Here is a 16,927-nt window from a genome sequence, read left to right as displayed (position 1 = left end):
TGTCCTGAGCATGCAGTGAGCAAGACCAGAAATTAATAATACTCAGTATTCACGAGAAATTATGACAGATTTGGTGAATTTGATTGATAGGCTATTTGTCACGATAAAACATATGTCAAGTCCTGCAGTAGGTTATATTGATTAAGCATTTATTTCAGATTTAATTATTCTCTCTCTCTTAAAAACACAACAGGATTTGACCGTATTACTACCATCCTCTCCCTATCCTCGGCGCCATGTGCCAGTGAGGGCATCCATTCAGTTTATGAATGGATGGGTGTGGCGGAGGCGGTGGATGAGTGACTGGCGCTAGGTTGTCGTCACTGCTCTCGTTGATAGGCACTGGCGTTTTGTCGCTGGCTGGACTGGATTAGAGCGCAATTTGGCTCCTCCACCGTATGTGACAATTGAGAGCGAGAGACAGACAGCGACACCACAGCGACTCAAGCCGAGGGGTGAACTTCGGGCGGATTTGGTGAGGCTATGGGGCAGTCTCGCACCGCATGCACTACACGCGTTGAAGGGGTGGAATTGGAGCAGGGTTACAGAGAAACAAACGATTTGAGATTCATTTTTTTTGTCTCAAAATGTCCTTACTGACAAAAAAACAGAGTCTATAGCCTATATAAAAGCATTGCACGTAGTGAATTCCACGTTTCCTTTTGTCTTATGCTTGCGCTCACATTTGTGAAGACCAGGTTTCGGCTATAGTTAGATTTGGATGAACGTATAGGCAACCAGTCACTGGTTAGATAATAGTCTAATAAGAAAGATCAAGAAATGTACAAAAATATATATTGTTTTGGTAAAGGCGATAGAAGGAAACAGACAAAGAAAGTCGGGCACATGCCTTTCCTCCAATGGCCCCTTTTAGGTGTGACAGAAACAAAGGACGTGGACAAACTCGCATCAGCACCAGTGAACACCCAGTCCCCTAAACAAGATTGTCTCCAGCTTTTGCAATATGCAATATGCTGCATATTTACATTCCTTCTGGCGTCAGTACATGGGAGTGTTTTAGAGCTGACTGGTCACAACAAAACCGGTCCAAAAGGCATCGGAAGACAGGCGTCAAGTCTCACCAAGAAAATACTTGCCAGTAAATATTAAGTGCACACTGTTCACAAATCTTTTTATCAGTAGCATGCAGGAATGTACTGAAAATGGTTATTGTGTGTTGTGCCTTGCAGCTAAGAGGGAAGAGAAATATACGAGCGCTGTGAAAATAACTGTAAGAAAGCTAAAAGTGGAGAGTGTGAAGTGGACTACGCAGAACACCGAAAAGATTCCAGAGGCGAATGACCATTGAAGGTAAATTCCTAATTGATTGCAATAATCGGGCGAAATAATGTATGCTAATGTGTTATTATCATAAGAAATTACAAGCAACTGACCACACATGCACAGTGGTATACAAAAGTTTCGCGGGCCAGCAATGTCTGAGCCCACCGTATGAGCCATGGAAAGTCTTTAGCGCACACCATAAACTAAACGTTTTGCAAAAGAAGAACAGGCGTTTCTTATTGGACAAATTCAGGTAGGTCCCTCTGTTTCGGGGTGTTTGCTTCCTTTTGGCAACCTCATAAACAATTCATGGTAATTCATGGTAACTTCATAAACAATTCATTTAGACCTGCCGTTTATTTGAGAGGCGTTTATTTATGGTGTGTACTTGCTGATATGTGTGCTGAGGGAGCATGTTGCTGTTTTAAAGCTAATTTCATGCAATTCAACACATTTTGACATGGGTCAGAGAAAACAATTTGCAGTTGTATAGCTAATCTCATGCTATTCTACACATTTTGCAATGACACTGAGAGAATTTAGAATTTTTAAAGCTAATTTCCTGCAATCGTAGCTCGGTTAAACCCGTATATTAGGCCAAACGTTTCAACAACCAATAGGTAACAGAAATCTTATTAAAAATAGAGTATTTAACATGGGTTTGTATAGCCTATCTCAATAAGATAGGTTACTTTCTTTCGTAGCACCTGCTGTCAGTGGACCATGACAAAGAGAAAGCCACCACAACAATGTGTCTCCTGAGAAGTTACGTTATTAGAATGACAGCAGGAACAGTTCATACCTACCCCTCTCTATAGACACCCACTGTAGCCTATAAACGTTCAAGCGTTTTGCCTCTGAAAATGACACCACCCTTCATATCTTTATCAACTTGACCAACAATCTACATAATTCCCCCATCTCTCTCTCGTTCAATTCAAAGAGCTTTATTGGAATGGGAAACATATGTATATATTGCTCCATCTCTCTCTCTCTCGCTCTCGTTCAATTCAATTCAAAGAGCTTTATTGGAATGGGAAACATATGTATATATTGCTCCATCTCTCTCTCTCAGAATTTCCCACTTTATGAGATGTGGATGGTCAGATACAGTGTTGACAACGGTTCCTCTGCTCTGTTTTTGTACCAGCTGTAGAATTTGAGCCATTCTTCCTTGGGTGAGGCCTGTACGGCTCTGTGGAATATGTTAGTCTCCTGAGGGGGCTGGGAGTGTGTATTGGCAACTGGGGCTTTCCACTGGGGTTGATCACCAAACATTCCAGGCTGCTGGATGGAGGGTTAGCGGGCCAGCTCTGCACAGCTGGGAGCCATACACACACACACACACACACCCTCCGACCCCCACCACTGTTCAACTCTGCATACCCCGATGAACGCATGGGGTGGGAGGCCGTGAGGGCTATGTATGTGTGTGTGTGTGTGCATTCCACTCTCTACCAAGGGACAGAGAGCTGCTGAAACCATGTGACGCTTCATAACAGTTAGACGTAGTCTCCGTAAGATACATTGCAAGACAAAGGAACACACAGACTGCACAGTGCGCACGTGCGCAAACTCTCTCACACACAGCCATTGTCACCTTGGCAGTCATAAAACATTCACTGATATACCCACAGAGATACACAGAGATACAAAAGTTAGTTATCCTCTCTAAACCACATGATGTTTGTCTCTCTGCTGAAGTAATGCTGTTTCAGGGAGAGGGAGAGAGTGAATAAAGGAGAGAAGGAGAAAAGGAGAGAGGGAGAGAAGGAGATAGGGAGAGGGGAATGTAGCAGGCGATTGAGAGAGGGATGGCAGTCATACAGTTCTTTCTTTCTTTTCTGGCTGCCACTGTGGTTGTTTTTTAAGCAGGGTGTCAGTGTGCAAAGAATGTGTGTCCGTGTGCGCATGCATGTGTTTGTATGCTAGTGGAGAGCAGAGAGGAGAGCTGGGGATGAGACAGTGGGCCTCCCCAGAGAGGAAAGGAGAAGCACAGACCCCGAGGAAGAGGGAAGCAGCCAGGAGAACAGCAGAGAGGAACACAGACAAGAGGGCTAGATATCACAAAGCCTTTGTTTTGCCAATACAGAGTTGGGAGTCAGGTACTAAGTCCGTTACAACACCTTGTGAAAAACATAAACAATCCAACATGGGCATAACAGAGGCAGACAGACAGGCAGGCAGACAGACAGAGACAGGCAGGTAGGCAGGTAGGCAAGCAGACAGGCAGGTAGGCAAGCAGACAAGCAGACAGACAGGCAGGCAGGCAGACAGACAGACAGGCAGACAGACAGGCTACTAGAGTCATCTACTTGCCATATATTTTACAGTAGTGCTCCCTCACTTCCTCTGCTCCTCAGGTGAATCCTAACTTCCACTTGAAGTAAAATGTTAATTTAGTCTCCCATTGATATCAATGAATAAAAAGACATCAGTTAAAGTTAAGATTCGCCCCTTTCCAAAGTAATTCCGCTTAGTTGAGTAATGTCATTAGTCAGTGCACTCAGTTACTCTGTGTTACATAGGTCTGAGGCTCTGCAGCTGCTGCTACACATAACCGTGTGCATATTTATGTAATAACAGATCTAACAAACACTGCCTTTCAAAGACATTTATCTTTTTTTGATATTCATATTTTATTCTAGAAAAACAAAAATACAGTTTGTAATATTCTACATTTCTATACCTACTTGTACACTCACTGTCACGATCGTGGGAAGCATACTCGGACCAACGTGCAGTGTGATCTGGGATCCACATCTTTTATTAGAAATAAGTGAACAACAAACCAAAGCCTAAACAAACCGTGACGACACTAGCGCGCTAACATGCAACTACACATAAACAATATCCCACAAAACACAGCTAGAAAAAGGCTACCTAAATATGATGCCCAATTAGAGACAACGATTACCAGCTGCCTCTAATTGGGAATCATACAAATCACCAACAAAGAAAATAAACTAGAACACCACATAGAAATAAATAAACTAGATCACCCCCAGTCACGCCCTGACCTACAACACCATAGAGAAACAATGGCTTTCTATGGTCAGGGCGTGACACTAACACTCCTATCTCATTCACATACAGTACATATATACATGGAAGTTTACGTTTAAGGTGATCACATACACACAAGCACACAGAAACATTTTCAAGCCCTCTGTCCTCTCCCTCTGTCCTCTCCCTCGGCCCACTCCCCCACTCTGAGAGCCCTAGGCTGGGGACAGGGCCTGAGTGGGTGTCCTGTTTGTGTCCCTGGTCCAGGGTGACGGGACAGATAAGCGTGTCTGTTGCACAACCCCCCATACTGGCACACTTTGGGGTAAGAGCTCCGAGCTTCCAAGTCAAATGTTCAGCACAGCAAAGTGTGCCTTTCTTCTATGGGGATTTTGGCTTCCCACACTGGATTGTAGCATTATTGCATTGTCATTTCTGGCAACTCAAAGGCCCTCTTTATCAACTTTTCCAGTTGCTAATGACATTATTTGAAGCTCTCCCTCTGCATTATGTAATGATCTCACAGCGTAAACACAGATCCTAAGAAGTGGTGGAAAAAACAGCATTAGCACTTTCTCGGAAGGACAGGGCTTCAAATGACAGCACCAGACGTGAGGTAGGACAGGGTCTGGGTCAAATGACAGCACCAGACCTGAGGTAGGACAGGATCAGGGTCTGGGTCAAATGACAGCACTAGACCTGAGTTAGGACAGGGTCAGGGTCTGGGTCAAATGACAGCACCAGACCTGAGGTAAGACAGGGTCAGGGTCTGGGTCAAATGACAGCACCAGACCTGAGGTGGGTCAGGGTCTGGGTCAAATGACAGCACCAGACCTGAGGTGGGTCAGGGTCTGGGTCAAATGACAGCACCAGACCTGAAGTGGGTCAGGGTCTGGGTCAAATGACAGCACTAGACCTGAGGTAGGACAGGGTCAGGGTCTGGGTCAAATGACAGCACCAGACCTGAGGTAGGACAGGGTCAGGGTCTGGGTCAAATGACAGCACCAGACCTGAGGTAGGACAGGATCAGGGTCTGGGTCAAATGACAGCACCAGACCTGAGGTAGGACAGGGTCTGGGTCAAATGACAGCACCAGACCTGAGGTAGGACAGGGTCAGGGTCTGGGTCAAATGACAGCACCAGACCTGAGGTAGGACAGGGTCAGGGTCTGGGTCAAATGACAGCACCAGACCTGAGGTAGGACAGGATCAGGGTCTGGGTCAAATGACAGCACCAGACCTGAGGTAGGACAGGGTCTGGGTCAAATGACAACACCAGACCTGAGGTGGGTCAGGGTCAGGGTCTGGGTCAAATGACAGCACCAGACCTGAGGTAGGACAGGGTCAGGGTCTGGGTCAAGTGACAGCACCAGACCTGAGGTAGGACAGGGTCAGGGTCTGGGACAAATGACAGCACCAGACCTGAGGTAGGACAGGGTCTGGGTCAAATGACAGCACCAGACCTGAGGTAGGACAGGGGGTCAGGGTCTGGGTCAAATGACAGCACCAGACCTGAGGTAGGACAGGGTCAGGGTCTGGGTCAAATGACAGCACCAGACCTGAGGTAGGACAGGGTCAGGGTCTGGGACAAATGACAGCACCAGACCTGAGGTAGGACAGGGTCCAGGTCAAATGACCGCACCAGACCTGAGGTAGAACAGGGTCTGGGACAAATGACAGCACTAGGCCTGAGTTAGGACAGGGTCAGGCTCTAGGTCAGCACACATTCCATCTCAAATCAAATCAAAGTTTATTTGTCACGTGCGCCGAATACAACAGGTGTAGTAGACCTTACAGTAAAATGCTTACTTACAGGCTCTAACCAATAGTGCAAAAAAGGTATTAGGTGAACAATAGGTAAGTAAAGAAATAAAACAACAGTAAAAAGACAGGCTATATACAGTAGCTAGGCTATAAATGTAGCAAGGCTACATACAGACACCGGTTAGTCAGGCTGATTGAGGTAGTATGTACATGTAGATATATTTAAAGTGACTATGCATATATAATGAACAGAGAGTAGCAGTAGTGTAAAAAAAGAGGGGTTGGCGGGTGGTGGGTGGGACACAATGCAGTTAGCCAATGTGCGGGAGCACTGGTTGGTCGGCCCAATTAAGGTAGTATGTACATCAATGTATAGTTAAAGGGACTATGCATATTTGATAAACAGAGAGTAGCAGCAGCGTAAAAAGAGGGGTTTGGGGGGGGCACACAATGCAAATAGTCCGGGTAGCCATTTGATTACCTGTTCAGGAGTCTTATGGCTTGAGGGTAAAAACTGTTCAGAAGCCTTTTTGTCCTAGACTTGGCACTCCGGTACCGCTTGCCATGCGGTAGAAAAGAGAACAGTCTATGACTGGGGTGGCTGGGGTCTTTGACAATTTTGAGGAACTTCCTCAACCCCGCCTGGTGTAGAGGTCCTGGATGGCAGGTAGCTTAGCCCCACTGGGCCGTACTGGGCCGTACGCACTACCCTCTGTAGTGCCTTGCTGTCAGAGGCCGAGCAATTGTTGTAACAGGCAGTGATGCTCCCGATGTTGCAGCTGGGATTTCTGGGATAATAATGTTGATGTGAGCCATTACCAACCTTTCAAAGCACTTCATGGCTATGGACGTGAGTGCTACGGGTCTGTAGTCGTTTAGGCAGGTTGCCTTTGTGTTCTTCGGCACAGGGACTATGGTGGTCTGCTTGAAACATGTTGGTATTACAGACTCAATCAGGGACATGTTGAAAATGTCAGTGAAAACACCTGCCAGTTGGTCAGCACATGCCCGGAGCACACGTCCTGGTAATCTGTCTTGGCCTGCAGCCTTGTGTATGTTGACCTGTTTAAAGGTCTAACTCACGTCGGCTACGGAGAGCGTGATCACACAGACGTCCGGAACAGCTGATGCTCTCATGCATGCCTCAGTGTTGCTTGCCTCGAAGCGAGCATAGAAGTAATTTAGCTTGTCTGGTAGGCTCGTGTCACTGGGCAGCACGTGGCTCTGCTTCCCTTTGTAATCTGTAATAGTTGGAATGCCCTGCCACATAAGACGAGCATCGGAGCCGGTGTAGTATGATTCAGTCTTAGCCCTATATGGACGCTTTGCCTCTGATGGTTCGCTTTGCCTCTTTGATGGGCATAGTAGGATTTCTTGTAAGCTTCCGGGTTAGAGTCCCGCACCTTGAAATCGGCAGCTCTACCCTTTAGCTCAGTGTGAATTTTGCCTGTAATCCATGGCTTCTGGTTGGGGTATGTACGTACAGTCACTGTGGGGACGACGTCCTCAATGCACTTATTGATAGACAGTGACTGATCCCGGAACATATTCCAGTCTGTGCTAGCAAAACAGTCCTGTAGTTTAGCATCTGCTTCATCTGACCACTTTTTTATAGCCCGAGTCACTGGTGCTTCCTGCTTTAATTTTTGCTTGTAAGCAGGAATCAGGAGGATAGAGTTGTGGTCGGGTTTACCAATTGGAGGTAATAAAACACATCTTCAAATGTATGGGAAACAACCAGCAGCATACCACCCTGCATACAACTGCTGGCTTCCTTCTGAAGCTAAGCAGGGTTGGTCCTGGTCAGTTCCTGGATGGGACACCAGATTCTGCTGGAAGTGGTTTTTGGAGGGCCAGTAGGAGGCACTCTTTCTTCTGTTCTATAAAAAAAGATATATCCCAATGCCCCAGGGCAGTGATTGGGGACACTGCCCTGTATAGGGTGCTGTCTTTCAGATTGGACGTTAAACTGATGTCCTGACTCTCTGAGGTCATTAAAGATCCCATGGCACTTATCGTAGGGGTGTTAACCCTGGTGTCCTGGCTAAATTCCCAATCTGGCCCTCAAACCATCACGCTCACCTAATAATCCCCAGTTTACAATTGGCTCATTCATCCCCCTCCTCTCCCCTGTAACTATTCCCCAGGTTGTTGCTGCAAATGAGAATGTCTTCTCAGTCAATTTACCTGGTAAAATAATAGATTAAATGTAAATAAAATAAAACCCCACCTAAAACACAACAGCAGATTTGGACTGTTTTCTCATACCCATGGCACATGCAACATTTTCTCACAGCCTTAATGACAGAATATGTAGAATGGCATTATGAGACTGCAAATTGAGATGTAGGATCTTAATTTGATCACCCTGTCACAGGATGCAGGAAATTCAAAATTTGCAGTTTATTTGAGGTTTTATAAAAAGGCTTCTGAAGTTAGTAAATTCCATAATTAGTATTTTCTCTTCCTACAGGATATTTTTTTTGCTGTAGCAAGCTGGCTCAAGTTAAGATCTTATATCTACACAGTACGTCACTGTGACTATGTTTGTATTTTGGAGTGTGTGTCAGGGATTTGATCTGGAGGTGCCATTCTGTAGCGTCTGCTGCTGTTCTCATGTTTGTGTTGGAAAGCTGATCCCCCTGGGAGACATAGCACTTCAGTCATATGACTGTGTGTGTGTATGTGTGTGTGTGTGTGTGTGTGTGTTGGGGGGGGGGGGGGGGTTGTGCGTGTGCATGAGAGAGAGTGTGTGTTGTCACAATATATCACTACTGTGTGGGATGTGTCAATGTTCATGTGTGCATGTTGCATAAGTGTGTGTTTGAGCGTGTGTACATGATTGTGTGTCTGTGTTTGCATTATTTATTTAATTTTACCTTTATTTTACCAGGTTAGTCTCATTGATGTTAAATATATATTTTTCAAGAGAGACCTGGCCAAAAAAGCAGCACACAAAGTTTCTAAGATTTACAACATAAAGCACTTCCTACTAAGTATGTACCGATGACGATGTATGACCAGCCTTCTTGTTTTGGTCCTGTCCGGACCAGCCATCTTGTTTTGGTCCTGTCCGGACCAGCCATCTTGTTTTGGTCCTGTCCGGACCAGCCATCTTGTTTTGGTCCTGTCCGGACCAGCCATCTTGTTTTGGTCCTGTCCGGACTAGCCATCTTGTTTTGGTCCTGTCCGGACCAGCCATCTTGTTTTGGTCCTGTCCGGACTAGCCATCTTGTTTTGGTCCTGTCCGGACCAGCCATCTTGTTTTGGTCCTGTCCGGACCAGCCATCTTGTTTTGGTCCTGTCCGGACCAGCCTTCTTGTTTTGGTCCTGTCCGGACCAGCCATCTTGTTTTGGTCCTGTCCGGACTAGCCATCCTGTTTTGGTCCTATCCGGACCAACCGTCTTTTTTTGGTGCAGTCCAGCCTTGATTTCAATGCCCACAGACGTCCGGTCCGGACTAGATTTAGCCCAAACATAGACGTCTATATTTGGTTTAGATTTGGTCTGAATTTTGGTAGATTTGGTCTGAATGAATCATAGATGTCTATGGTTCACAAATTTGGACAGCACGGTATAGTGCAGTAGAGCAGGGGTTCCTAAATATTAGAAAAATACCCAGCATGCTTTGCAAGTATTTGTTTTTACATTTCCATTTTGGTCATTCAGCAGATGCTCTTATCCAGAGCGACTTACAGTCAGTGCATTCAACTAAGGTAGATAAAGAACAACATATCAGTCATAGCCAGAATTGTTTTTTATGGAACCATTACTGAGAATGTTATTGTAGTTGAAGTGGTCTGTTAGTTTCTTCTATGATTTTGATTACTTTAAACATCATAATTGACAGTTTTGAAGTTTGAAAGAAGTCTAACATAAGTGCTTGTGGCTGAATGGAGCAATAAAAAATATTCTGCTGTGAACTCCTTTTTCCTACAATAAGAGGCTTGAAATATTATTAATGTGACTAAAGGACACCAATAAGCAGAAGAGACTTGCTTTGGCCAAGAAACATGAGAAATGGACATTCGACCAGTGGAAATCTGTCCTTTGGTCTGATGAGTCCAAATTTGAGATTTTTGTTTCCAACCACCGTGTCTTTGTGAGACGCAGAGTAGGTGAACGGATGATCTCCACACGTGTAGTTTCCACCATGAAGCATGGAGGAGGAGGTGTGATGGTGTGTGGCTGCTTTGCTGGTGACACTGTCAGTGATTTATTTAGAATTCAAGGCACACTTAACCAGCATGGCTACCACAGCATTCTGCAGCTATACGCCATCCCATCAGGTTTGCAGTGGGACTATCATTTGTTTTTCAATAGGACAATGACACCTCCAGGTTGTGTAAGGGCTATTTGACCAAGAAGGACTGTGATGAAGTGCTGCATCAGATGACCTGGCCTCCACAATCACCCGACGTCAACCCAATTGAGATGGTTTGGGATGAGTTGGACCGCAGAGTGAAGAAAAAGCAGCCAACAAGTGCTCAGCATATATGGGAACTCCTTCAAGACAGTTGGAAAAGCATTCCAGGTGAATCTGGTTTTAGAGAATGCCAAGAGTATGCAAAGCTGTCATCAAGGCAAAGTGGCTAATTTGAAGAATCTAAAATATAACATTTATTTAGATTTGTTTAACACTGTTTTGGTTACTACATGATTCCATATATGTTATTTCACAGTGTTGATATTGTCACTATTATTGTACAATGTAGAAAATAAAGAAAAACCCCTGTGTAATGTGTAAGGACAGACGCTTGGAGACGAGAAGCAAGTACAGGGAATGAACATTTAATGAATAGTGGACATGAAACAAAACAATAACAGCGTCTGGACAAGGGAAACATAACGGAGTGGTTCAACTTGGGTTCAAAATGGCAACATAGCCTAGCATAGCCTAGTGGTTAAAGCGTTGGACTAGTAACCAAAAGGTTACAAGTTCAAATCCCCGAGCTGACAAGGTACAAATCTGTTGTTCTTCCCACAAAGTGTGTACATTCTTATGTGTGTGTGTTTTTTATTTTTTGTTTAGATGATACTATGCCTTTTTGGTCAGACACACACACTAGCCATGCCTGTTATGTTCAGACTCTCCAGTATTCTCTGGTGTCTCCTTGCATCTCTCTGCTTCCTGCCTTCCTTTAATAACATCCCACATCACACTCCTCCAGTGGCTGTGGGTTTCATTAAATCTGAATTAAGAAACACCATTTGCACTTTCGTCGCCAGCGGTGTTTGTGCTTGTGTGTGTGTGTGTGTGTGTGTGTGAGAGAGAGAGAAAGAAACCGATTGAAAAGACAGTATTGAAAAGACAGTACCAGAAATTGAGTGATTTGTTATGAATTCCTTCTACACTTTCTCTACAGATCTTATAGCTCTTATGTCTGTCATTTATATGTTAATGTTTTAAATATATGTCAATTATATGGTATTTTTGTTTGTAATATATTTTGTGTTACGTGTCGGACCCCAGGAAGAATATCTGTTGCCATTGGCGATCCTAATAAAATCATAAATAAAATCATAAAATTATAAGCTCTAATTTTCTATGTGTTTGACATTGATGCCTGTGCCAATAGGCTAGATAGTATTGTAGTTGCTAGTAGGCTCGATAGTACTGTACTGGGCAGTTTGTTAGATCGGGAGGTCCAAGGTACTGCAGGGGGCCGTTAGTTAGCAACAACAGAATAAACAGCCTTTGAATTACATACCTACAGTAGAAAATAAGAGAACATCTCTTTCTAATGATTTCTCAACTCCTAATATTGAGCTAATTACACTATTCAGAGCCATGTAGTATCTGACATAGGCTTTCGAAAAGCATCCACCAATAGGCTAGCAGTGCAGAAAATGCCTCTGGCGGCTGGTATGTTAGAGTTTACACTTCATCTTCCAATTATAATGTGGGGAGGTCAAAATAGTTTTTCATTATCTACCAAATCTATTCATTTAAAAATGTGGATTACTTCTCCTTGCCATTATCATTCACCTGATGATAAGACAAGAAACGTGAAAAATCTAAGTTTTGCTAATGCATGATAGGGGTACCTGAGTCTCCAGTTTGCCTGGGAGGGGTCCACGGGCAAGAAAATGTTGAAGACCCCTGTGCTAGATAATATTGTAGGTGCCAGTATGTTAAATTGTATGGTATTTGCCAGTAGGCTAGATAGTATTGTATTTGCCAGTAGACTAGATAGTATTGTATTTGCCAGTAGACTAGATAGTATTTTATTGGCCAGTAGGCTAGATAGTATTTTATTGGCCAGTAGGCTAGATAGTATTTTATTGGCCAGTAGGCTAGATAGTATTTTATTGGCCAGTAGGCTAGATAGTATTTTATTGGCCAGTAGGCTAGATAGTATTTTATTGGCCAGTAGGCTAGATAGTATTTTATTGGCCAGTAGGCTAGATAGTATTTTATTGGCCAGTAGGCTAGATAGTATTTTATTGGCCAGTAGGCTAGATAGTATTGTATTGGCCAGTAGGCTAGATAGTATTGTATTTGCCAGTAGACTAGATAGTATTTTATTGGCCAGTAGGCTAGATAGTATTGTATTTGCCAGTAGACTAGATAGTATTTTATTGGCCAGTAGGCTAGATAGTATTGTATTTGCCAGTAGACTAGATAGTATTTTATTGGCCAGTAGGCTAGATAGTATTTTATTGGCCAGTAGGCTAGATAGTATTTTATTGGCCAGTAGACTAGATAGTATTTTATTGGCCAGTAGGCTAGATAGTATTGTATTTGCCAGTAGACTAGATAGTATTTTATTGGCCAGTAGGCTAGATAGTATTGTATTGGCCACCCTGTTCTTCACTAAGGAGGTTGGCAATTACGACCAAGCAGCATCGAAAAGACATTGGCCATATTCAGCTGCCAGAGATAGAAACTAAACTGGATTTTAAATGGCACATGCATGCCCACACACACACACAGACACACAGACACACACACACAGCCTCACACCTAGATTGACCTGGATGTTTTACAGAGACTAGAGGTCTACTGATTATGATTTTTCAACACCGATACTGATACCGATTAATTGGAAGACCAAAAAAAGCAGATACCGATTAATCGGCCAATTTTTATTTATTTATTTGTAATAATGACAATTGCAACAATACTGAATGAGCACTGATTATAACTTAATATAATACATAAATAAAATCAATTTAGCCTCAAATAAATATTGAAACATGTTCAATAGGGTTTAAATAATGCAAAAACAAAGTGTTGGAGAAGAAAGTAAAAGTGCCATATAAGAAAGATAACGTTTAAGTTCCTTGTTCAGAACATGAGAACATATGAAAGCAGGTGGTTCCTTTTAACATGAGTCTTCAATATTCCCAGGTAAGAAGTTTTAGGTTGTAGTTATTATAGGACTATTTCTCTCTCTACCATATGTATTTCATTAACCTTTGACTATTGGATGTTCTTATAGGCACTCTAGTATTGCCAGTGTAACAGTTTAGCTTCCGTCCCTCTCCTCGCTCCTACCTGGGCTCGAACCAGGAACACATCGACAACAGCCACCCTAGAAGCAGCGTTACCCATGCAGAGCAAGGGGAACAACTACTCCAAGTCTCAGAGCGAGTGACGTTTGAAACGCTATTAGCGCGCACCCTGCTAACTAGCTAGCCATTTCACATCGGTTACACCAGCCTAATCTCGGGAGTTGATAGGCTTGAAGTCATAAACAGCTGCTGGCAAACGCACGAAAGTGCTGTTTGAATGAATGCTTACGAGCCCGCTGGTGCCTACCATCGCTCAGTCAGACTGCTCTATCAAATCATAGACTTAGTTATAACATGATAACACAGAAATACGAGCCTTAGGTCATTAATATGGTCAAATCCGGAAATTATCATCTCGAAAACAAGACGTTTATTCTTTCAGTGAAATACGGAACCGTTCCGTATTTTATCTAACGGGTGGCATCCATAAGTCTAAATATTCCAGTTACATTGCACATCCTTCAATGTTATGTCATAATTACGTAAAATTCTGGCAAATTAGGCGGCCCAAACTGTTGCATATACCCTGACTCTGCGTGCAATGAACGCAAGAGAAGTGACACAATTTCACCTGGTTAATATTGCCGGCTAACCTGGATTTCTTTTAGCAAAATATGCAGGTTTAAAAATATATACTTCTGTGTATTGATTTTAAGAAAGGCATTGATGTTTATGGTTAGGTACACATTGGAGCAACGATACGCACCGCATCGATTATATGCAACGCAGGACACGCTAGATAAACTAGTAATATCATCAACCATGTGTAGTTAACTAGTGATTATGATTGATTGATTGTTTTTTATAAGATAAGTTTAATGCTAGCTAGCAACTTACCTTGGCTTACTGCATTCGCGTAACAGGCAGGCTCCTCGTGAGGCAGGTGGTTAGACCGTTAGACTAGTTAACCGTAAGGTTGCAAGATTGAATCCCCCGAGCTGACAAGGTAAAAATATGTCGTTCTTCCCCTGAACGAGGCAGTTAAACCCACCGTTCCTAGGCCGTCATTGAAAATAAGAATGTGTTCTTAACTGACTTTCCTAGTTAAATAAAGATTAATTAAAGGTGTAAAATCGGCCAAATCGGTGTCCAAAAATACACATTTCCGATTGTTATGAAAACTTGAAATCGGCCCTAATTAATCGGCCATTCTGATGAATCGGTCGACCTCTAACAGAGACATCTACTGTCATGGCGCTGTAGTTGCTGTTCAGGGTCAAACCAGTTTGCATGTTTGCAAGCAATCCAGGAAGCCATTAGGATTGGCTGTCCTAATCAACCTTGTGAAAGAAGCCACTTGTTATAATGGGGAGAACTGATGTAACATCACTGCCATAGTGAATTAGTCAGCCACCCAAACCACAGGTTGGACGTGTTGCTGCGGGCGCTTTCATCCCACTGAGTGGGAGAGTCTCCCAGTCTCTGTCTGGCTTTGTGGTCGACTCCCAGCCCAGCCAATACTGGGAGGTCACTGTGGAACAACTATCATCTCTGCATTACAATAGATAAAAGCTAAGCGGGGCCCCTGGGTACAATAAAACACAATGTCATGTATCATGATGGGGAGGCCTTATTGTGCATATCATACCAGGAAGGGATCAGGGCATAGCACGGTGATAGTGACAAATGTCACACCGTACTGTCTATAGATAATTGCCTCTGTGTGAATTACAGTTATGACTGTGCTCATAAATCTTCAGAGCGCTGGAAATAGGCTCAGCCAGCTCTCTGGTCATTCAGGGTGACTCTTACTAGCTTGTCTTACTGTACATGAATAGCCAGCTCTCTGGTCATTCAGGGTGACTCTTACTAGCTTGTCTTACTGTACATGAATAGCCAGCTCTCTGGTCATTCAGGGTGACTCTTACTAGCTTGTCTTACTGTACATGAATAGATGTGCATATAGTGTGCTCCTATTTCATCACACTCTGATGATTGTTTTGATTGGCACCTGTATGACTACATGTACTGTAGATGCACAGAGCACATCCAACAGTGGAGGCTGTTGAGGGGAGGACGGCTCATAATAATGTCTGGAATGGAGTCAATGGAATGGTATCAAACACATCAAAGACGTGGTTTCCATGTGGTTGATACCACTCCATTGACTCAATTACAGACATTATTATGAGCCTTCCTCCCTTCAGCAGCCTCCACTGGTATCCAACTAATCTCACCTAAATGTACTAATCATTTACCTAAGAGCATTTAGGCTATGGTTGCTCTATTGGGTATTGTTCAGCCTTATCTTAATTCCATAGGTTACAAACTGCAAACTATAAAGATACAAATGTGTATGAAATCATAGTCAAAAATAATTACTGCAACCATAGCCTAAATTATCTTTCTCTATCTAGGCCTTTTTTTCAGTCCCAGTCACTCACTGTCTGTCGCTGTCTATGTGTCTGCGACGCTGTCTTTGACATGTGGTCACAGTGTGTGGTGATGGTTGGTAACCCATGTAGAGTGGGAAATGTGGGGACAGTGTCCAAGTGGACAACACATAGCTAGCTATGTGTGTGGAAAACAGTTCACTTGTTTAGTACAGTTTGTTTGTAACTCCATTCGCTACTTGTAGCTGTATAGTCCGTTTGTTTGTGCTGTTGGTTTTGGCTAGCTTATTTTCCTAGTTTTGGCTAGCTTATTAGCTAACACTCACTCAAGTGGCTCCTAGCACCATCATGAAAAGGGGCATGAGGGAAGCCCTACATATTATGTTGTTCTAAGTAGTGAGATCGCTCGGGAGCAGGCAATGTTGAAAAAATTATCTTTAGACATCTTGTACTTTTCTTAAATGTAGTTTTGTAATTGATAAAACAACCAGAAAACAAGAACATTTTGTTGGAAAAAGGTTAAGTTTTTGCTGTGAGCCAATGGGGTAACCTAGGTAACCACAGGTTATGTTCCCCTCAGACGGGCGGGGCCGCAATGTTATTTATTATATGGACTGGGACTGTGTGTTTCCCAGTCAAATTGCCAGGGTTAGAGGTACCGAGCCCATTCTATTCACTCTATTTCTATGTGTGCTGCTGCAGGGAAGGGGGCCTTGCGAGTCCATGTTACCGCATAAACGGACTTAACCCTAAGAATGCCTGGCAGTCCCGTCTTCAGTCAGCTGTTTGTTTTTTAAAGGAAATTTAAAACGGCCAATGACGGTTATTTCATTTTTCAAGCCAGTCTTCATCCATAACTGTCGCTAACACGGTTATAGAGTAATTGTGCTAGCCCTACGTGTGTGTGTGTGTGTGTAGAAGAGTATGAAGAACACAGAGCAAAGCAGTTCAGACAAACAACATTCAAGCTATTTGTAGTAATCACAACAAAGGCCCTTCCTGTTTGCAGTGGGAAAAGCCCCT

General features: G+C 43.5%; 1 protein-coding gene across 2 annotated transcripts in view; it reads left to right on the top strand.

Moving 5' to 3' along the window:
• The first annotated feature begins 303 nt into the window (after window positions 1-303).
• The window catches only part of rhobtb4 (Rho related BTB domain containing 4), a 59,977-nt gene continuing 43,353 nt past the window's right edge, over window positions 304-16,927 (top strand). Inside the window, exons 1-2 of one of the 2 annotated variants that reach the window (XM_036979425.1) lie at window positions 304-475; window positions 1,191-1,311. The gene's annotated coding sequence lies outside the window, so the exon portion shown is untranslated. Of the gene's footprint in view, window positions 476-527; window positions 1,100-1,190; window positions 1,312-16,927 lie in introns of those variants that run through there. The other variant, XM_036979426.1, reaches the window with a different exon arrangement.

This window comes from Oncorhynchus mykiss, chromosome 6, assembly GCF_013265735.2.
Source record: "Oncorhynchus mykiss isolate Arlee chromosome 6, USDA_OmykA_1.1, whole genome shotgun sequence".
NCBI classification, from domain to species: domain Eukaryota; kingdom Metazoa; phylum Chordata; class Actinopteri; order Salmoniformes; family Salmonidae; genus Oncorhynchus; species Oncorhynchus mykiss.
This window is presented reverse-complemented; position numbering and strand designations above follow the sequence as displayed.